The sequence below is a fragment of the Aotus nancymaae genome, unplaced genomic scaffold (assembly GCF_030222135.1).
Source record: "Aotus nancymaae isolate 86718 unplaced genomic scaffold, 86718_ANA_hifiasm-v0.15.2.pri h1tg000049l, whole genome shotgun sequence".
NCBI classification, from domain to species: Eukaryota; Metazoa; Chordata; class Mammalia; order Primates; family Aotidae; genus Aotus; species Aotus nancymaae.
Window position 1 is genome coordinate 14,484,691 of NW_026988463.1, and position 19,208 is coordinate 14,503,898.

At 44.7% G+C, this 19,208-nt stretch overlaps 1 protein-coding gene across 1 annotated transcript in view; it reads right to left on the reverse strand.

The window, feature by feature from the left end:
- The window catches only part of SNX29 (sorting nexin 29), a 596,058-nt gene that overhangs the window by 576,452 nt on the left and 398 nt on the right, over positions 1 to 19,208 (reverse strand). The gene's annotated exons all lie outside the window — the stretch shown is intronic.

Sequence of the window (19,208 nt, forward strand, 5' to 3'; positions counted from 1 at the left end):
TTTTTTTTAGACAGAGTCTCACTCTGTCACCCAGGCTGGAGTGCAGTGGCACCATCTCTTCTCACTGAGGCCTCTGCCTCCCAGGTTCAAGCAATTCTCCTGCCTCAGCCTCCTGAATAGCTGGGATTATAGGCGCCCACCACTGTACCCAGCTAATTCTTCTTTTATTTTTAGTAGAGATGAGGTTTCGCCATGTTGGTCAGGCTAGTCTCAAACTTCTGACGTCAAGTGATCCGCCCACCTTGGCCTCCCAAAGTCCTGAGATTACAGGTGTGAGGCACCACACCCAGCCCACAGCGAAATAGTGGTATTTCACTGCCTCTCAATGCAGTGGTGGAGGCAACGCTAGACACTTCTCTGGTGAGATCCTTGTAACACATTAAGCAGGTACAAGCAAGAAAAGAAAAAGAAGGCAATGCTCTCTGAGTACCCACTGTGTGCAAGGAATTCTGCCCAAGGGCACACAGTCAAACAAGTGCTGCAGTGGAGGTTTAGCCTGCTCTCCCTAACTCTCACCAAACAAGTGGAAACCTGAGCTGTGCTTGCAAAATTGGGAAGAACCAGAACAGGTAAATCCAAAGAGACAAAAGGCAGACAGGTGGTTTCCAGGGGCTGTGGTGGTAGGGGGATGGGGAGCTACTGCTTAAAGGATATGGAGTTTCCTTTGGGTGATGAAAATGTTTTGAAACTAGACAGAGGTGCTGGTTGCACAACAATGCAAATGTACTAAATGCCCCTGAATTGCTTGCAGTTAATTCTTTGTTTTGTAAATTCCACCTCAATTTAAAAAAAAAAAAATTAAGAGATGGAGTCTGGCTCTGTCATCCAGGCTGGAGTACAGTATCGGGATCGTAACTGCTGCCTCCAATTCCTGGCCTCAAGCAATCCTCTCATCTCAGCTTCTCAAGTAGCTAGGACTACAGGAGTACACCATCATACTTGGTTAATTTTGTATTTTTTGTAAAGACAGGATCTCACTATGTTGCCTGGGCTGGTCTTGAACTCCTGGCCTCAAATGATCCTCCTGCCTCAGTCTCCCAATGTGCTGAGATTACAGGTGTGAGCCACCACTCTTGGCCCAGTATTTTTATGAGAAGGACTGCAACAGGTAGATGTTGGCTGAGAAAATATTCCTATTCTAAAGAACTACAGTAGGATTTTCGCAAGGGCTGGACAAGGCAACTGCATGGAGAACCCAGTCCCTGTACTGAATCACACAGTAGAAAAAGCTACTCCCAGCGGGGTGCAGTGGCTCATGCCTGTAATCCCAGCACTTTGGGAGGCCAAGGCAGGTGGATCACTTGAGACCAGGAGTTCAAGATCAGCCCGGCCAACATGGTGAAACCCCATCTCTACTAAAAATATAAAAATATGGTAGGCTTGGTGACAGATGTCTGTAATCCCAGCTACTTGGGAGGCTGAGGCAGCGGTTGCAGTGAGCTGAGATAGTGGCATGGCACTCTACCCTGGGCAATAAGAGCAAAACTCCATCTCAAAAAAGAAAAGAGACAAAAAATTAGCCAGGCGTGGTGGCACCCGCCTGTAATCCCAGCTACTTGGGAGGCTGAGACTGGAGAATCACTTGAACCTGGGAGACGGAGGTTGCGTGAGCCGAGATCACACCACTGCACTCCAGCCTGGGTGACAGAGCGAGACTCTATCTCAAAATAAAATAAAATAAAATAATAAAATAAAATAAACATATATTTATATGTATATGTATTTATATTTTTTTAAAATAAAATAAATGAATTTAATAAAAACCATGCCTTGCTTCCACTGGCCCCTCCAGCTGTGCCCCTATCTCCCCCCTGTCTGGCATAGCTCTTTCTTCACGAGACGGCAAGTCTCATGGCAAACGGTCTCAGTGACAGCCACCCCTGTCTCAATTGCTGTTCCTAGCTCTGGCCCTATTACTCTCATTTCCTTTACCCTGCGCTGAATTATCTACACAGGGGCTAGAACATCTGGAAGCACAGATGAATACACAATAAACGACTTACTGGTATTACAGGATACACACAATGTTACGTGATTCATTCAACGTGCCCCGCAAAACTGCAATGGATGGGCATAGTATTTCTGTCAGCCCTGCGTGTACATCTGTGGCAGGCTGCCTCACATTTGTTTCTGATTTTCACTGAACCTGCATCTTTAGCATTCCCTAGAATGGGGATCAGCAAACTCTTTCTGGAAAAACTCACACAGTCAGTATTTTAGGCTTTGTGGGCCATAGGGTTGCTGCCACTACCCAACGCTGCCACTGCAGTGTGAAAAGAAGCCATAGATAATGTGTAACAAAGAGTTCTTGGGCCGGATGTAACAGCCCACTGCCCTGGCAGAAACAATGAAATAAGGATGGCAGGTTAAAAATTAAAACAATAGTGTCTGTGTGTGAAGACCTCACAGCCACCATGCAGTTAGATGGTTAAACGTGAGCGATCCCCAGCACACTGCGGACCAGGCCCACATCATAATCACGCTCTCATCTTCCTTTGCCCTCTAACCAAGGCCCCACATACAGAGTCTTACAGGGAACAAGGACATCATCAACCTGTTGTCACTGCAGAATTCATCCTCAGTTACACTGGCACCTGGGATGCCTGGTGCTACCAGCCCAATGATGACTTTAGTGTTGTCACTATTGTTTCACTCCCATCCCACCCCTCAAAAGCCACTACCATTCCAAATAAAGAAACTGAAAGAAAGCAGAAGTAAAGAAGAAGGGTGGCAGATGCGCTGCCCAATATATGCCGGGGGCACATACAAGACCAAGAGGGACCCCTGCAATGCCCACGGGGTCAGGTGGGGCATGGAAATGAGCGGGGTGGGCTGGCAAGGCACAGATGACAAGAGCAGAGCAGGTGTCCCTCTAGACATGGCAGCTGCTACTCAGCTCTGGCAGACAGTACCTCACAGCAATACCAGCAATTGCCCCATCTCCTGGTTTTTCAAGAGAGGCTGAAAATCCAGCTTTTTTGTGTCAGTTAGTTGGCACCTAATTATACTCACGTTAGAAAAGTACTCCAGCCAACTCTGCATGAACCAAACACAACACACCTGGGGCCAGGTCTGCCGCCAAGCTGCCATACCGACACACACGTTTAACCCTTACATCTACCTGGAAGGTGGGGGCTGGCCGCCCTGGTGAAACACACAAAGGAACTGAGGCTTGGAGGACATTGATCATTCACCTAAAGAACAGCTTAGAGGTGATAGACCCAATATTTTACCCCAAACCTTGTACCTTCAACCTCCACAAAACCAGGCTCACTCCTTGAATGGCTCAATCTTAGCACAGAGAAAGGGCTCTGTCATCAAAGTGCCACCAAAGAAAAACCAACCTCCTGATGGCCAGCTCAAACGTTCCCTTCTCAGAGAAACCTTCCTGTCAACAATCCCCCAGGGGCACACTGCTCTGTCTCTACACAGTGCTCCCATAGCCCTGCAGTCCCACCACAGCACAGGTATAACCCCTGCTGCAGAAGGGATTACGCACTGTGAGCTCACGGGGACAGAGACGGGAGCCTCATGAACTCCCCAGTCACAGAAGGAACTCAACAGTTGTTGAATCTAGATTCTGGCATGGTTCACTTCTGTGGCTCCTCAAGTGGCTGCTTTAAATAAAAAGGACCAGAACTGGCCAGGACACAGCAGCTGCCTCATTCCTGTCATGGGCAGAGGGAGGTGGTGGTTTTATCTATTCCAGCCTTAGCACACATACAGATAAAATGGACAATCACTCCCAAAGTCAGGGCGCTGGCTCCCAGTATTGTGAGGTGAAGTGGCACAGCTGGCCCAGGACAAAAGGACAGACCATCTGCCACCACACAAAGGAAAGAAGAGACTCTACATGCAGCAGATGGGCTTGGGCCATCTATGTGGGCTTATGGGGTCTAAGATCAAAGACAAAATAAATGAGCAAAGAATGGAGACCATCAATTTACTCTAGAGCAGGCCAGGCACAGGGGCTCACACCTGTAATCCCAGCACTTTGGGAGGACAAGGCGGGCGGATCACTTGAGGTAAGGAGTTCAAGATCAGCCTGGCCAACATGGTGAAATCCGTCCTCTACTGAAAATACAAAAATTAGAAAGGGCATGGTGATGCCCACCTATAATCCCAGCTACTGGAAAGGCTCAGGCAAGAGACTCACTTGAACCCAAGCGGGTGAAGGTTGCAGTGAGCCAAGACTGCACCACTGCATTCCAGCCTGGGCAACAGAGTGAGACTCCATCTCAAAAAAATTTTTTTTTTACTCTAGTAACAGGGATTGGGAAACATTTTCTGTAAAGAGCAAAACAGTAAATATTTTAGGCTTCTCAGCCCAAAATCTCCTGAAACTGATAAGTAACTTCAGCAAAGTCTCAGGATACAAAATCAATGTACAGAAATCACAAGTGTTCCTATACACCAATAACAGACTTAAAGAGAGCCAAATCAAGAATGAACTGCCATTCACAATTGCTGCAAAGACAATAAAATACCTAGGAATACAACTAACAAAAGATGTAAAGGAACTCTTCAAGGAGAACTACAAACCACTGCTCAAGGAAATCAGAGAGGACACAAACAGATGGAAAAACATTCCATGCTCATGGGTAGGAAGAATCAATATTGTGAAAATGGCCATACTGCCCAAAGTAATTTGTAGATTCAATGCTATCCCCATCAAGCAACCTATGACCCTCTTCACAGAACTGGAAAAAACCACCTTAAACTTCATATAGAACCAAAAGAGAGCCCGCATGGCCAAGTCAATTCTAAGCAAAAAGAACAAAGTGGGAGGCATCACGCTACCTGACTTCAAACTATACTACAAGGCTACAGTAATCAAAACAGCATGGTACTGGTACCAAAACAGAGATATAGACTAATGGAACAGAACAGAGGCCTCGGAGGCAATGCCACACATCTACAACTATCTAATATTTGACAAACCTGACAAAAACAAGAAATGGGAAAGGATTTCCTGTTTAATAAATGGTGTTGGGAAAACTGGCTAGCAGTGTGCAGAAAGCAGAAACTGGACCCCTTCCTGACACCTTACACTAAAATTAACTCCAGATGGATTAAAGACTTAAACATAAGACCTAACATCATAAAAACCCTATAAGAAAACCTAGGCAAAACCATTCAGGACATAGGCATAGGAAAAGACTTCATGATTAAAACACCAAAAGCATTGGCAACAAAAGCCAAAATAGACAAATGGGATCTAATTAAACGTCAGAGCTTCTGCACAGCAAAAGAAACAGTCATTAGAGTGAATCAGCAACCAGTAGAATGGGAAAAAAATTTTGCAATCTACCCATCTGAAAAAGGGCTGATATCCAGAATCTACAAAGAACTAAAACAGATTTACAAGAAAAAAAACAAATCCATTCAAAAGTGAGTGAAGGATATGAACAGATACTTTTCAAAAGAAGATATATATGAGGCAAACAAACATATGAAAAAATGCTCATCATCACTGGTCATTAGAGAAATGCAAATCAAAACCACATTGAGATACCATCTCACGCCAGTTAGAATGGCGATCATTAAAAAATCTGGAGACAACAGATGCTGGAGAAGATGTGGAGAAATAGGAACACTTTTACACTGTTGGTGGGAGTGTAAATTAGTTCAACCATTGTGGAAGACAGTGTGGCGATTCCTCAAGGACCTAGAAATAGAAATTCCATTTGACCCAGCAATCCCATTACTGGGTATATATCCAAAGGATTATAAATAATTCTATTATAAAGACACATGCACACGTATGTTCACTGTGGCACTGTTTACAATAGCAAAGACCTGGAACAAACTCAAATGCCCATGTATAATAGACTGGACAGGGAAAATGTGGCATATATACACCATGGAATATTATGCAGCCATAAAAAACGATGAGTTCGTGTCCTTTGTAGGGACATGGATGAATCTGGAAACCATCATTCTCAGCAAACTGACACAAGAACAGAAAAACAAACATCGCATGTTCTCACTCATAGGCAGGTGTTGAACAATGGGAACACATGGACACAGGGTGGGGAGCATCACACACTGGGGTCTGTTGGTGGGGACTAGGGGAGGAAAGCGGTGGGTAGGGAGTTGGGGAGGGATAACATGGGGAGAAATGCCAGATATAGGTGATGGGGATGGAGGCAGCAAACCACATTGCCATGTATGTACCTATGCAACAATCCTACATGTTCATGTACCCCAGAACCTAAAGTGCAATAAAATATATATATATTTTAGGATTTGCAGACCATTCACTCTCTGTCACAATTACTCAATTCTGCCACTGTATAGCCCGAAAACAACCACCGATAATAGTAAATGAATAGATATGGCTGTTCCAATAAAACTTTATTTGCAAAACAGCAGGCCAGCCCAGTTCACCAGTTCTTGCTGTAGAAAAAAAACTATCATGGCAATGTGCAAAAACTTTAAAGTGACAATAGGCCAAGTATGGTGGCTCATACCTGCAATCCCTGCATTTTGGAAGGTAGAGGCAAGAGAATAACTTGAGCCTAGGAGTGTGAGACCAGCCTAGGAAACACAGTGAGACCTCGTCCCTACAAAAAGATTTTTAAAAATTAGCTGTGTGTGGTGGCCCACACCTGTAGTCCAAGCTATGAGGGAGGCTGAGGTAGGAAGATCACTTGAGCCTATAGGTCAAGGCTGCAGTAAGCAATGATTGCACCATTGCACTCCAGCCTGAGTGACAGAGTAAGATCCCATCTCAAAAAAGGAAGAAAGACTATCTTCCCTCTTGGTTGGAGAAATGCAAATTATATGCTTACTAACAATCACCACATGGCACCATTATATAACTACAAATTAACCAAGAAATTTTTTTTTTTTTTGAGATGGAATCTTACTCTGTCAGCCAGGCTGGAACACAGTGGTGGATCTCGGCTCGCTACAACCTCTGCCTCCCAGGTTAAAGTGATTATGCTGCCTCAGTCTCCTGAGTAGCTGGGATTACAGGCACCCACCATCACACCCAGCTAATTTTTACATTTTTAGTAGAGATGGTGTTTCACCATGTTGGTCAGGCTAGTCTCAAACCCCTGACTTCAGGTGATTCACCCACCTCAGCTTCCCAAAGTCCTGAGATTACAGGTGTGAGCCACCGCAGCCAGACTCCAAGAAACATTTAAAGTGAAATTCCCCAATGCTGGTAAAGCTATGATAAATCAAGTACACACCACTGGTAACAATCTATGGGTACAGTATGTTCTGAAAAGCAATATGGCAATGCATATCAAAAGCTACAAAAAATATCAAATTCCTTTTTGACACCTTGGAAATTAAGCTAGAAAAGGAACGGGAAATGAGAAAAGATAGAAATAACAATTTAACCTGGCCCTCTACATTCCAGGTCCTGAGAAAGGACAATACATTCATTACTTGCTCTAATTTCCAATTTCTGATAGAATTAAAAGTCAGAGAAGTTCAAAAATCTGCCCAGGCCAGGAGCAGTGGCTCACACTTATAAAATCCGACACTGGCCGGGCGCGGTGGCTCAAACCTGTAATCCCAGCACTTTGGGAGGCCGAGGCAGGTGGATCACGAGGTCAACAGATCGAGACCATCCTGGTCAACATGGTGAAAACCCGTCTCTACTAAAAATACAAAAAATTAGCTGGGCATAGTGGTGAGTGCCTGTAATCCCAGCTACTCAGGAGGCTGAGGCAGGAGAATTGCCTGAACCCAGGAGGTGGAGGTTGTGGTGAGCCAAGATCACGCCATTGCACTCCAGCCTGGGTAACAAGAGCGAAACTCCATCTCAAAATAAATAAATAAATAAATAAATAAATAAATAAATAAATAAATAAATAAACCCCAACACTTTGGGAGGCCAAGGTGGGCAGATCACGAAGTCAAGAGATCAAGACCATCCTGGCCAACATGGTGAAACCCTGTCTCTACTAAAAATACAAAAATTAGCTGGGCATGGTTGTACAAGCCTGTAGTCCTAGCTACTCAGGAGACTGAGGCAGGAGAATCGCTTGAACCCGGGAGGCTGAGGTTGCAGTGAACCGAAAACATGCTACTGCACTCCAGCCTGGGCAACAGAATGAGACTCAGTCTCAAAAAAAAAAAAAAAAACGGCCTGGCGCAGTGGCTCACACCTGTAATCCCAGCACTTTGGGAGGCCGAGGCGGGTGGATCACGAGGTCAAGCAATCGAGACCATCCTGGTCAACATGGTGAAACCCTGTCTCTACTAAAAATACAAAAAATTAGCTGGGCATGGTGGTGCATGCCTGTAATCCCAGCTACTCAAGAGGCTGAGGCAGGAGAATTGCCTGAACCCAGGAGGCGGAGGTTGCGATGAGCTGAGATCGCGCCATTGCACTCCAGCCTGGGTAACAAGAGCGAAATTCCGTCTTAAAAAAAAAAAAAAAAAAGCTGGGCATGGTGACGCACACCTGTAGTCTCAGCCTCTTAAGGAGCTGACGATAAGGAGGGAGGATCACTTGAGCCCAGGAGTTTAAGGCTACAGTAAACTATGACTGCATCACTGCCCTCCAGCCTGGGTGACAGAGTCAGACCCTGGCTTAAAAAAAATAAGACAGAAAACAAAACACTGCCCAAGTTCTTCAATAAGGAGTTAAATCCACAACTTGTCTGCATGCAAAGCTTTTCCACAATAACACAATGACTTCCTGAGCATCAATGGGCACAAAGATTTTTACTGTAGTGTCCTAGTATAGGGGTCGTCAACTACAGCCCCCAAGCCAAATCCAGCTGCTGACTTTACCCTAATAAAGTTTTATTGGAACACAGCTACATCCTTTCATTTAAACATGGTCTATGGCTGCCTTTACACTACGACAGCAGTATGAGGCTGCAACCAGATGGTCCACAAAACAGAAAATATTTACTATCTGGCCCTTCACAGGAAACGCCTACCAATCCTACCCTAGAAAATCATACTGGAATTACAGTCTTTTGCAATGGGGCAGAGGTTAAACAGCTGCAGTACCTCAATGTGTTGGAATGTTATGCAGCCTTTTCAAAGAACTGTGAAGAGAAGGAACATGGATAAGCGCTATCATGTAAGCAGAAATGCTCATTCAAATGGAGATACAATGCAATTATGCAAAATGCTTATATACAGTATGCTTTGAACAAAGGCAGAAGTGGAATACCTAAAAATTTAAATATTACATGTGCCAGGAACATATATTTAAAGGTATATTCTGTTTTCACAACAGTCTTTAATGTCATTTGGGGTTTTTGCTTTTTTTTTTTTTTTTTAATGTTGTAGGAGGAAAGAGCAGCTTCCAAAAAACACAGATGAAAGCAAAGGAAAATGAGATGGAGTGGGCAAGTTTCCCTCCTTGGAGGAAGTGGGGTACTGCCTGGGTGGGCAGAGGAAACACTAGTGCCAGGTCTCTGAAGGGCGCCTAGACAGCAAAAAGTCAGGGCAAGGAAAAGAGTCCTCACTCTCCCTCCAGGATTCAAATTGCTCAGCCTCCACCCAACCTGCTTCCTACAGGATCTCCCACTTCAGGAAAAGGCAATTCTGGTCCAGCGCGGTGGCTCACACCTGTTACACTAGCACTGTGGGAGGCCGAGGCAGGTGAATCACCTGAGGTCAGGAGTTCAAGACCAGCCTGGCCAACATGTTGAAACCCCCTCTCTACTAAAAATACAATAATTAGCCCAGTATGCTGGCACTTGAGACGGGAGAATCGCTTGAACGTGGGTTGCAGTGAGCCTAGATCGCACCACTGCACTCCAGCCTGGTAATAGAACGAGATTCTGTCTCAAAAAAAAGATAAGGCAATCCCTTTCAGCTGCTCAGGAACAAAACCTAAGAGCCACCTGTCTCATGAAGCCTCTCTTGCCACATCACATTCCTAACCACCCCACCCAAAATTACAGCAGCCCTTCCCCTTAAGTTCATCCTCGATCCAGACAATCTAGTAGGACACACTCCCGCATGGGTCCAGACTAGAGTTTTGGTCCAGACCTGGACAAGCAAAGTCACAGTGACGGGTCGCAGGACGACCACACGGCCAGCCCGACTCCAGTGGGTCAGCCCCAGGACTCTGGCTAGAGCACTTGGAAAAGAAGCCCATTCTGTGTTTGGGTGTTGCTAGGCTGGAGGATGAGGCCCAAGAGCTGCTGGTGGCTATCTTGCCTCCGTGGAGGAGTGGCTGCCTGTGGATGAAGTCAACAGAGAGGAAAGCCAAGTTGACAGCCAGACAGAAAAACAGTCCTGTTAGTCCTTTAACACGTGAATCCAGCTAAGCCCGAAGCCAGCCCTTTATCTAGACTTTTCCATTACAAGACACCATACATTCCCGTGTTGCCGAAACCAGTTTGATCAGCTTCTGCCACATTCCACTAAAAAGAGTCCTGGTGCCGGGTGCAATTCCAGCACTTTGGGAAGCCAAGGAGGCAGATCACAAGGTCAGGAGTTCAAGACCAGTCTGGCCAACAGAGTGAAACTGCATCTCTACTAAAAATACAAAAAATTACCCAGTTGTGGTGGTGTGTGTTTGGAATCCCAACTACTTGGGAGGCTGAGGTAGGAGAATCACGTGAACCTGGGAGGCAGAGGTTGCAGTGAGCCAAGATGGTGCCATTGCACAACAGCCCAGGCGACAGTGCAAGACTCCGTCTCAAAAAAAAAGGAAAAAAAGGAAAGAGTCCTGGCTAACACTCTCAACACTCAGCACAATTCCAACAAAATCTGGTACTTTCATTTCTTTTGCTTCAACAGACCCCAGTGCTGACAGCCTTTTGATAAGTGATAGAGCATGCACCATATTATCATCCAATAAATGTTTGCTGAATGTTGAACCCTGAATTTCTGGCCAACCTCTCCTCCCACCAGAGCCCTCCTCCTTACTTGCAGCATTTGAAACCAGTGCAACTGCTTTGGCAAAAATCTAATCAATCCAACTGAGTTTAATTATGTACCCCCCAAAAAAATAAAAAAGGAATCAAATGTGATAAACTCTTCAGTATTAATGCTACTTTTGGAAAATCACTCTAAAGACATAAAGGATGGAAAACTACCTTGCAAAAAAAAAAAAGTTCACTGCATCATTACTTATAACAGGAACAAGAAAGAAAGAAGGAAAGCTAGGCATAGTGGTTCACATCTGTAATCCTAGCACTCTGGGAGGCTGAGGCAGGAGGATCACTTGAGGCAGGAGTTCAACATCAGCCTGGGCAATATAGTGAGACCCTGTCTCTACACCCAATTAAAAAGTTAGACGGGTGTGGTGGTGCACCTTTAGTCCTAGCTACTCAGGGCTGAGATGGGAGGATCAACTTGAGCCCAGGAGGTTAAGGCCATAGTGAGACATAATAGTACCACTGCAGCCGGGCACGGTGGCTCACACCTGTAATCTCAGCACTTTGGAAGGCCAAGGTGGGCAGATCACCTGAGGTCAGGAGTTTGAGACCAGCCTGACCAAAGTGGAGAAACATCGTCTCTACTAAAAATACAAAATGAGCCAAGTGTGGTCGTACACACCTGTAATCCCAGCTACCTGGGAGGCTGAGGCAGAAGAATCGCTTGAACCCACGAGGTGGAGGTTGCGATGAGCCAAGATTGCACCACTGCACTCCAGCCTGGCCAACAAGAGCAGAACTCCACCTCAAAAAAAAAATAAATAAATAATTGTGCCACTGCACTGCAGCCTAGGCAACAGAGCAAAATGCTGTCTTGAAAGAAAAAGAGGAAAAAGAAAAAGAAAGGGAGGAAGGGAGAGATGGAGGGAGAAAGGGAGGGAGAGAGGGACAGAGGGAGGGAGAGAGGGAGGGAGAGAGGGAGGAAAGGGGTAAAGGAAGATAGGCCAAGTTTCTACAACTAGAATCAATAGTCAAAAACTGTACTACATGCAAAATGATGGCTGACTGATGGAGTGTGCAGTCCATAAAAGTGATCAAGAGGGAGCCCATGTAGCAGTGTGGGAGGATTTCATCCTGAAATGTTAACGGTGAACCCAAAATGCAAAGTTATATGATAATAATAAAATTACTGCAGCCTGTATTGGTGTTTCTCAGTTGTTTGTTGTTGTTGTTGTTGTTGTTGTTGTTGAGACACAGTCTAAGGGTCTGACTCTGTCGCCCAGGCTGGAGTGCAATGGTGCATTCACAGCTCACTGCAGCCTCAACCACCCAGGCTCAAGTGATCCTCCCACCTCAGCCTCCCCAACAGCTGCAACCATGGACATGCACCACCACACTCAGCTAGTGTGTGTCTGTGTGTGCATGTGTGTACAGACAGGGTCTCATGGGCTCAAGCAATCCTCCCACCTTAGCCTCCCAAAGTGCTGGAATTACAGGTGTGAGCCACTGTGTCCAGCTCAATCTTTTTCATTCTTTCCCCCTAAGGATACTTTTTAGTTTTTCCCTCATCATCCCCTCCATGAAAAAGTAATACCACAGATACAATGTACATCTATTTATGTGCTATATGCCTATCTGTGCTTTATTCATTAGAGTAAGGTTTTATCTCCCCTTGGAACCAATGTTCACCCCCACTGCAAATATATGGCCTATGTATAGACAAGACAGTGGCAGATGGAAGGTGCTTTATCTGTAACTATGCTCACATTGCCACAATTTAGAAAAATCTATAAAATCTTGGATTTTAGTTTCAAATTTTAAGAGCTCTAAGCATTTGAGTTCCTATCAATTACCTGGATCAAGCAACCAGGAGGCAGAAGAACCAATATCAGCAGGACCTAGTCTATCGGTGATTGCTAGCAGAGGTGGGGGTCAACTGTTTGCTGATGGTGGAACACATACTTCTTGCATTCTACCATTAAAGATCAATCCAGTGCCTTCATGAGGGGGGAAAAATGTTGATAGCATCACTTTTCTACTTTGAAAAAGCAGCCGGGCACAGTGGCTCACTCTTATAATCTCAGCACTTTGGGAGGCTGAGACGGGATGCTTAAAGCCAGGAGTTCAAGATGAGCTTGGGCAACATAGTAAGACCCAGACTCTACAAAAAAAAAAAAAATTGTAGGCCAGGTGCGGTGGCTCACACCTATAATCCTAACACTTTGGGAGGCCCAGGCAGGCGGATCACCTGAGCTCAGGAGTTTGAGAGCAGCCTGGGCAACATGGCGAAACGCCGCCTCTACTAAAAATACAAAAAATTAGCCTGGTATGTTGGTGCATGCCTGTAATCCCAGTTACTCGGGAGGCTGAGGCATGAGAATCACTGGAGACTGGGAGGCAGAGGTTGCAGTGAGCCAAGATTTCACCACTGCATTCCAGTCTGGGCAACACACAGTGAGAATCTGTCTCAAAAAAAATTCATTAATATTAAAAAATGTTTTTAATAAAAAGCTGCCAAAATACACATAAACAAGAAATAGCAGTAAATTACCCATTAAGCTCAAAACTCTGATATATGACAAGCCTTAGAGCTCAACTGTTACACAAATTATTGATCACTGTAGGCCTGGCTTTCCTCACCCTTGAAACAGGAACCTCAGTGTCTCCTAAAAAACACTGATGAGGCTGGGCGCAGTGGCTCATGCCTATAATCCCAGAACTTTGGGAGGCCAACGCAGGCGGATCACCTGAGATCAAGAGTTCGAGACCAGCCTGACCAACATGGAAAAACCCCGTCTCTGCTAAAAATACAAAATGAGCCAGGTGTGATGGCACACACCTGTAATCCCAGCTACTCAGGAGGCTGAGACAGGAGAATCGCTTGAACCTGGGAGACGGAGGTTGCAGTGACTGGGCACTGCACCATTGCACTCCAGCCTGGGCAACAAGAGTGAAACTCCATCTCATGAAAAAAAAAAAACAAATAACAAACAAACAAACAAAACTGATGCAAAGGAGTATCCAGGATATTAAGGATAAAGACTTACAAAAGACAAAACTTGAGAATAATAATGACTTTCTGGCTGTACAAGTTCTACTTTCTCAGTAACAGCAAACACCTATCTGAAAATCAGCATTCCTTACACAGTCTGAAGAGGCTGGCAATCAAGTATTCCTATCTACTGGATTCTTTAAAGAAAAATAAACAAATTGTGACTGCCACCCTACAATAACCACCCACACACTGGCAGGCATCTTTCTTCCTGATAATTTTTTTAGTTCCACATATGTATATGAATCCATAAATGTTGTCTTGTATATATTTTAATTTGCATCAAGGTATATATTTTAGGTATAATTCTACACCCTTTTTTTAAATTGAGATGAGATCTCACTATGTTGCCCAAGCTGGTCTCGAATTCCTGGACTCAAACAATCCTCCAGCTTGGGCCTCCCAAAAAGCTGGGATTAGAGGCATAAGCAACCACGCCAGGCCCACACTGCTTTTCATATGGAATATTAACACTGAGATATAGCCACGGTGATGTGTATGAATCCATATCACTCCTTTTAACATTTCTGAGGCTTTCCATCAGGTGACCACAGCACACTAGGTTTACCTACACCCCCGTTAACGGTCATCTTAGTTGTTTCTGGCCTTCTGATACCCGTTTATCTTGTGTGTATATTACCCAGGGCCATTCCATTTCCTGGTTATTTGTCCTTAATGTATTCAGCTTTACACCCATCTCACCTCTGACTCTATTCAAATATTTTCAACTCAAAAATACAACAGACTCTAATTAACAATTTATAGCACATACAAGAGACTGAAAAACACGTGAAGCCACACCAAAAGGATGCAATCAGCAGAGATCTACAAAGGATTCTCGGGATAAATAACTGTGTTTCCTTCAACCATAACTGCAAGGGGAAAAAGGAGAGAGATGAAAGGGCAGCCTGTAGTTTAAAAAAAGACTTTGTGCTTCAAAAAACACCATCAAGAAAGTGAAAAGAGGCAAGGCACAGTGGCTCATGCTTGTAATCCTATGACTTTGGGAGGCTGAGGTGGGCAGATCACTTGAGGTCAGGAGCTTGAGACCAGACTGGCCAACATGGTAAAACCCCATCAATACTAATAATACAAAAATTGGCCAGACACGGTGGCTCATGCCTGTAATCCCAGCACTTTGGGAGCCCGAGGTGGGCAGATCACTTGAGGCCACGAGTTCAAGACCAGCCTGGTCAACATGGTGAAACCCCATTTCTCTAAGAATACAAAAAAATATACATATAGCTGGGTGTGTTGGCATGCAACTGTAGTCCCAGCTACTCCGGAGGCCGAGGCAGGAGAATCACTTGAATCCGGGAGGCAGAGGTTGTAGTGAGCCAAGATTGCTCACTGTACTCCAACACTCCACCATGAGTGACAGAGCATGACTCCATCTCAAAAAAAAAAAAAAAAAAGAAAGAAAAGAAAAGAGAAAATGAAAAGATAAACCATGGAGTGGGAGAAAATTTTTGCAAACAATAAACCTGATAAGGGAGTTGTATCTAGAAATTACAGAGGATTCTTACAGATCAGCATAAAAAGACAACCTAATTTTAAAATGGCCAAAGGATCTGAATAGACATTTCTCCAAGGAAGATACACAACTGGTCAATAAGCAGAAGATAAGATGCTCAACATCACTAGTCACTAGGGAAATGCAAATCAAAACTACAAAGAAATACCACTTCACACCCACTAGAATGTCTGCTATTAAAAACACTCTTGGTGAAGGTGTGAAGAAACAGAACCCTCATACACTGCTGGTGAGAATTTAAAATGGTACAGTCACTTTGGAAACAGGTCTGACACAGTTTCTCAAATGGTTAAACACAATTACCATATGACCCTGCAATTCCACTCTTACATCTATGCCCAAGAGAAATGAAGAGACTTGCCCCCACAAAAACTTGTGCGTGAACATTCACAGCAGCATTATTCGGAAGAGCTAAAAAGTGGAAACAACTCAAATGCCCATCTATTGATGCACGAATACACAAAATGCATGATATTCATATAAAGGAATATAATTTGGCCACAAAAAGAAATGAAGTACAGATATATGCTGTAACATGGTTGAACCTCAGGAAAATCATACCAAGTGAAAAAAGCCAGATACGAGGGGTCATATATTGTACGATTTCATTTATATGTACGCACAACCGGCACATCCAGAGACAGAAACTAGATGAGTGGTTCCCAGGGGCTGAGGGAAAAGGGAAAGAGGAATAACTGCTACTGGGTACAAAGTTTCTTTCTGAGGTAATTAAAATGTTCTGAAATTAACTATTGTGATGTTTGCACAGTTCTGAATATACCAAAAAATAAATAATAAAACTGAAACAAAAAGGAGGTGAGGGAGAGACCTAAAAGATTTCAAACACAAACCAATTTGCACTGTTTAAACCTTACTTAGATCCTGAATTTTTAAAAATACATTATAGGCTGGGCGCGGTGGCTCACGCCTATAATCCCAGCACTTTGGGAGGCCGAGGCAGGTGGATCACAAGATCAAGAAATCAAGACCAAACTGGTCAACATGGTGAAACCCCATCTCTACTAAAAATACAAAAAAATTAGCTGGGCGTGGTGGCGCACACCTGTAGTCCCAGCTACTTGGGAGGCTGAGGCAAGAGAATTGCTTGAACCCAGGAGGCGGAGGTTGCGGTGAGAAGAGATCGCGCCATTGCACTCCAGCCTGGGTAACAAGAGCGAAACTCTGTCTCAAAAAAAAAAAAAAGAAAAAGTAAAAATACATTATAAAATAAAATATTAATGCCGGGGCACAGTGGCTCATGCCTGTAATCCCAAACTTTTTGGGGGTCAGGCAGGTGGATCACATGAGGCCAGGAGTTTGAGACCAGCCTGGCCAACAGGGCGAAATTCCACCTCTACTAAAAATACAAAAATTAGTCAGGCATGGTGGTGCACGTCTGTAATCCCAGCTACTCAGGAGGCTGAGGCAGGAGAATTGCTTGAACCCAGGAAGCAATGAGCAGAGATCGTGCCATTGCACTTCAGTCTGGGTTAGAGAGAGAGATTCTGTCTCAAATAAATAAATAAATAAATAAAATATTATAAGTGGGACACAAAATAAAGAGAGGAAATATTTCCATGCCACTTTATTTTACTGTGTGCCAGTTATCAATCCCACAAGTGGGGAAACCCACTTTCAACTGCATTCTCAAGAAACAATTAAAATATACCATTGGACTTCCCCTTCCTTCCTCACAGACCACTTTTTCTGCCTCAGTTACAATCTTTCCAAAAGAAACTTTGGATCCTTCATGCTTTTTCCTAAAAAGTCATTTGTTGGTTTCCTTTTCTAATTTGTTTGGCTTTAGATGTAATGATTTTTTTTTTTTTCTGAGACTGAGTCTCCCTCTATCGCCCAGGTTGGAGTGCAATGGCTCGATCTCTGCTCACTGCAACCACCACCTCCCAGGTTCAAGAGATTCTCATCCCTCAGCCTCCCGAGTAGCTAGGATTATAGGCGCCCACCACTATACCCTGCTAATTTTTGTATTTTCAGTAAAGACAAGGTTTCATCATGTTGGCCAGGCTGGTCTCGAACTCCTCACCTCAAGTGATCCACCTGCCTCAGCCTCCCAAAGTGCTGGGATCACAGGCATGAGGTACCACACCCAGCCAACATAATGATTTTTTAATTAAATTTTAAAACTTCCTGAGTTTTCACATTATTTCTCCTTGAAAGATAAACTCATCTACTTCTATTGGCTTATCAATTTCATTTTCTCTTGGGCTAAAAGTAGAACGAAAAGGGTCCAAAACTGTGAGCTTGTGGCAAAGACTCCTCGGTTATATTAAAAGGAAAAGATTTTCAGAGACTGCCTAGTCCTAGCCCTCCTCCCATAACTGGGCAAAAACAACCTCACTCCTATGCCCCATGAGCCCTTACAGAAAGAACAGCAGGTAGCTCTGAGATCCTGATAATGCACCTCGTGATATACATGGTAGCAGTCACTTTACCTGATCAATGTTATTTAGTCATTACAAGCCTAGAAGACAAGTACTACTACGTATCCCTGTTTTGCTGGGACTCCCAGAATCATCAAGTAACTTACTCTTAAATCACACAGTTTCATGTGGCAGAGCCAAAATTTGAACCCAGGATGTCTGGCCTCAGGGCCTGCACTTACACCAACCTACATCACCTCCTGGTGGAAGCCAGCTCATAACATTTTTATTGTGGTATCACTAATATTCACGAATAAGAAACCATACTTAGGCTTAAAATCATTTGATATGGCAACCAAAGGTGGATTACCTCCCAGAAAACTCCCCCTCACCAACCCCCCTCATTATTAGGACTGTCCATATCACAAATCTTGGTCTTGAACAACAAAAGCAAAAGACACATCACTTGTTTAAACAAACAAACAACAACGAAAAAGATCCAGAGGTAACTTTAAAAGTTAAAAATGAACACAGCAGTATCCCTTGGCCTTGTCCCCCACCCCCACCCCTACTCCCGCTCAACCTCCAGAAATGTCTGGGGGAAAGACTAGGGCCAAGAGGGCTGGATGCAGAGAGTCCTCAGAAACAATTCCACAGTGAAGGGAAAACAGGCACTATGAGGATAGGCGGGGCTTCCTAAATAAATCCAGATCCCAGAGTGGCTGGACAGACAGTCTGGGGAAAGCTGAGAGGCTTCCCTGAGTCACTCCCATCTCCACATACAAAACCCAGGAATGACTTAGCACCAAAACACCAGGAAGACTCCTGAGACGAAAGCAGGGTAGAGGCAGGAGACTAAACTTCAGAAAACACTGAGGACAAGCTGTCCACACCCACCTCCCTTTCACTTCCAGCATCCCCACCAGCACCACTATTCCCCCCACCCCCCACCCCCCGCCCCCATGGTGAGAGGAAGAAGTTTGGACTGGGAAGAGCAAGGACGAAGTGATGGTCCCCAGATGGGCTGGGCACAGGACAAGAAGGGAAGGACAGCAGGACAAAGCAAGAGAGACCTTAAATGATAATGAAGAGCCACGGAAGGGGATGGAATATGCAAGCACCACCGCAATGTAAAAGCCAGGACACGGGAGGGAAGCTGAGTGGGTAACTGGGAAGAACTGGTGATGGGAACAGCAAAGCACTGCGAGCAGGGGTGGAGGGAATGAGAGCGATGGGGAAGACAATGGGGTTGGAGAACTGAGCTCCTCTGGGGACCAGGAGCTCCTGGGACACGAAGGTACTGAGGTCAGCAATCTAAGTGTCCAGAAAGACTCTGCCTGTGTGGAAACTGCAGGGAATGGAGACCAGGGGCCTGGGGAGCGAGGATGACTGGGGATGGGGGACCCGGAACTGGAGTTGGGACACAG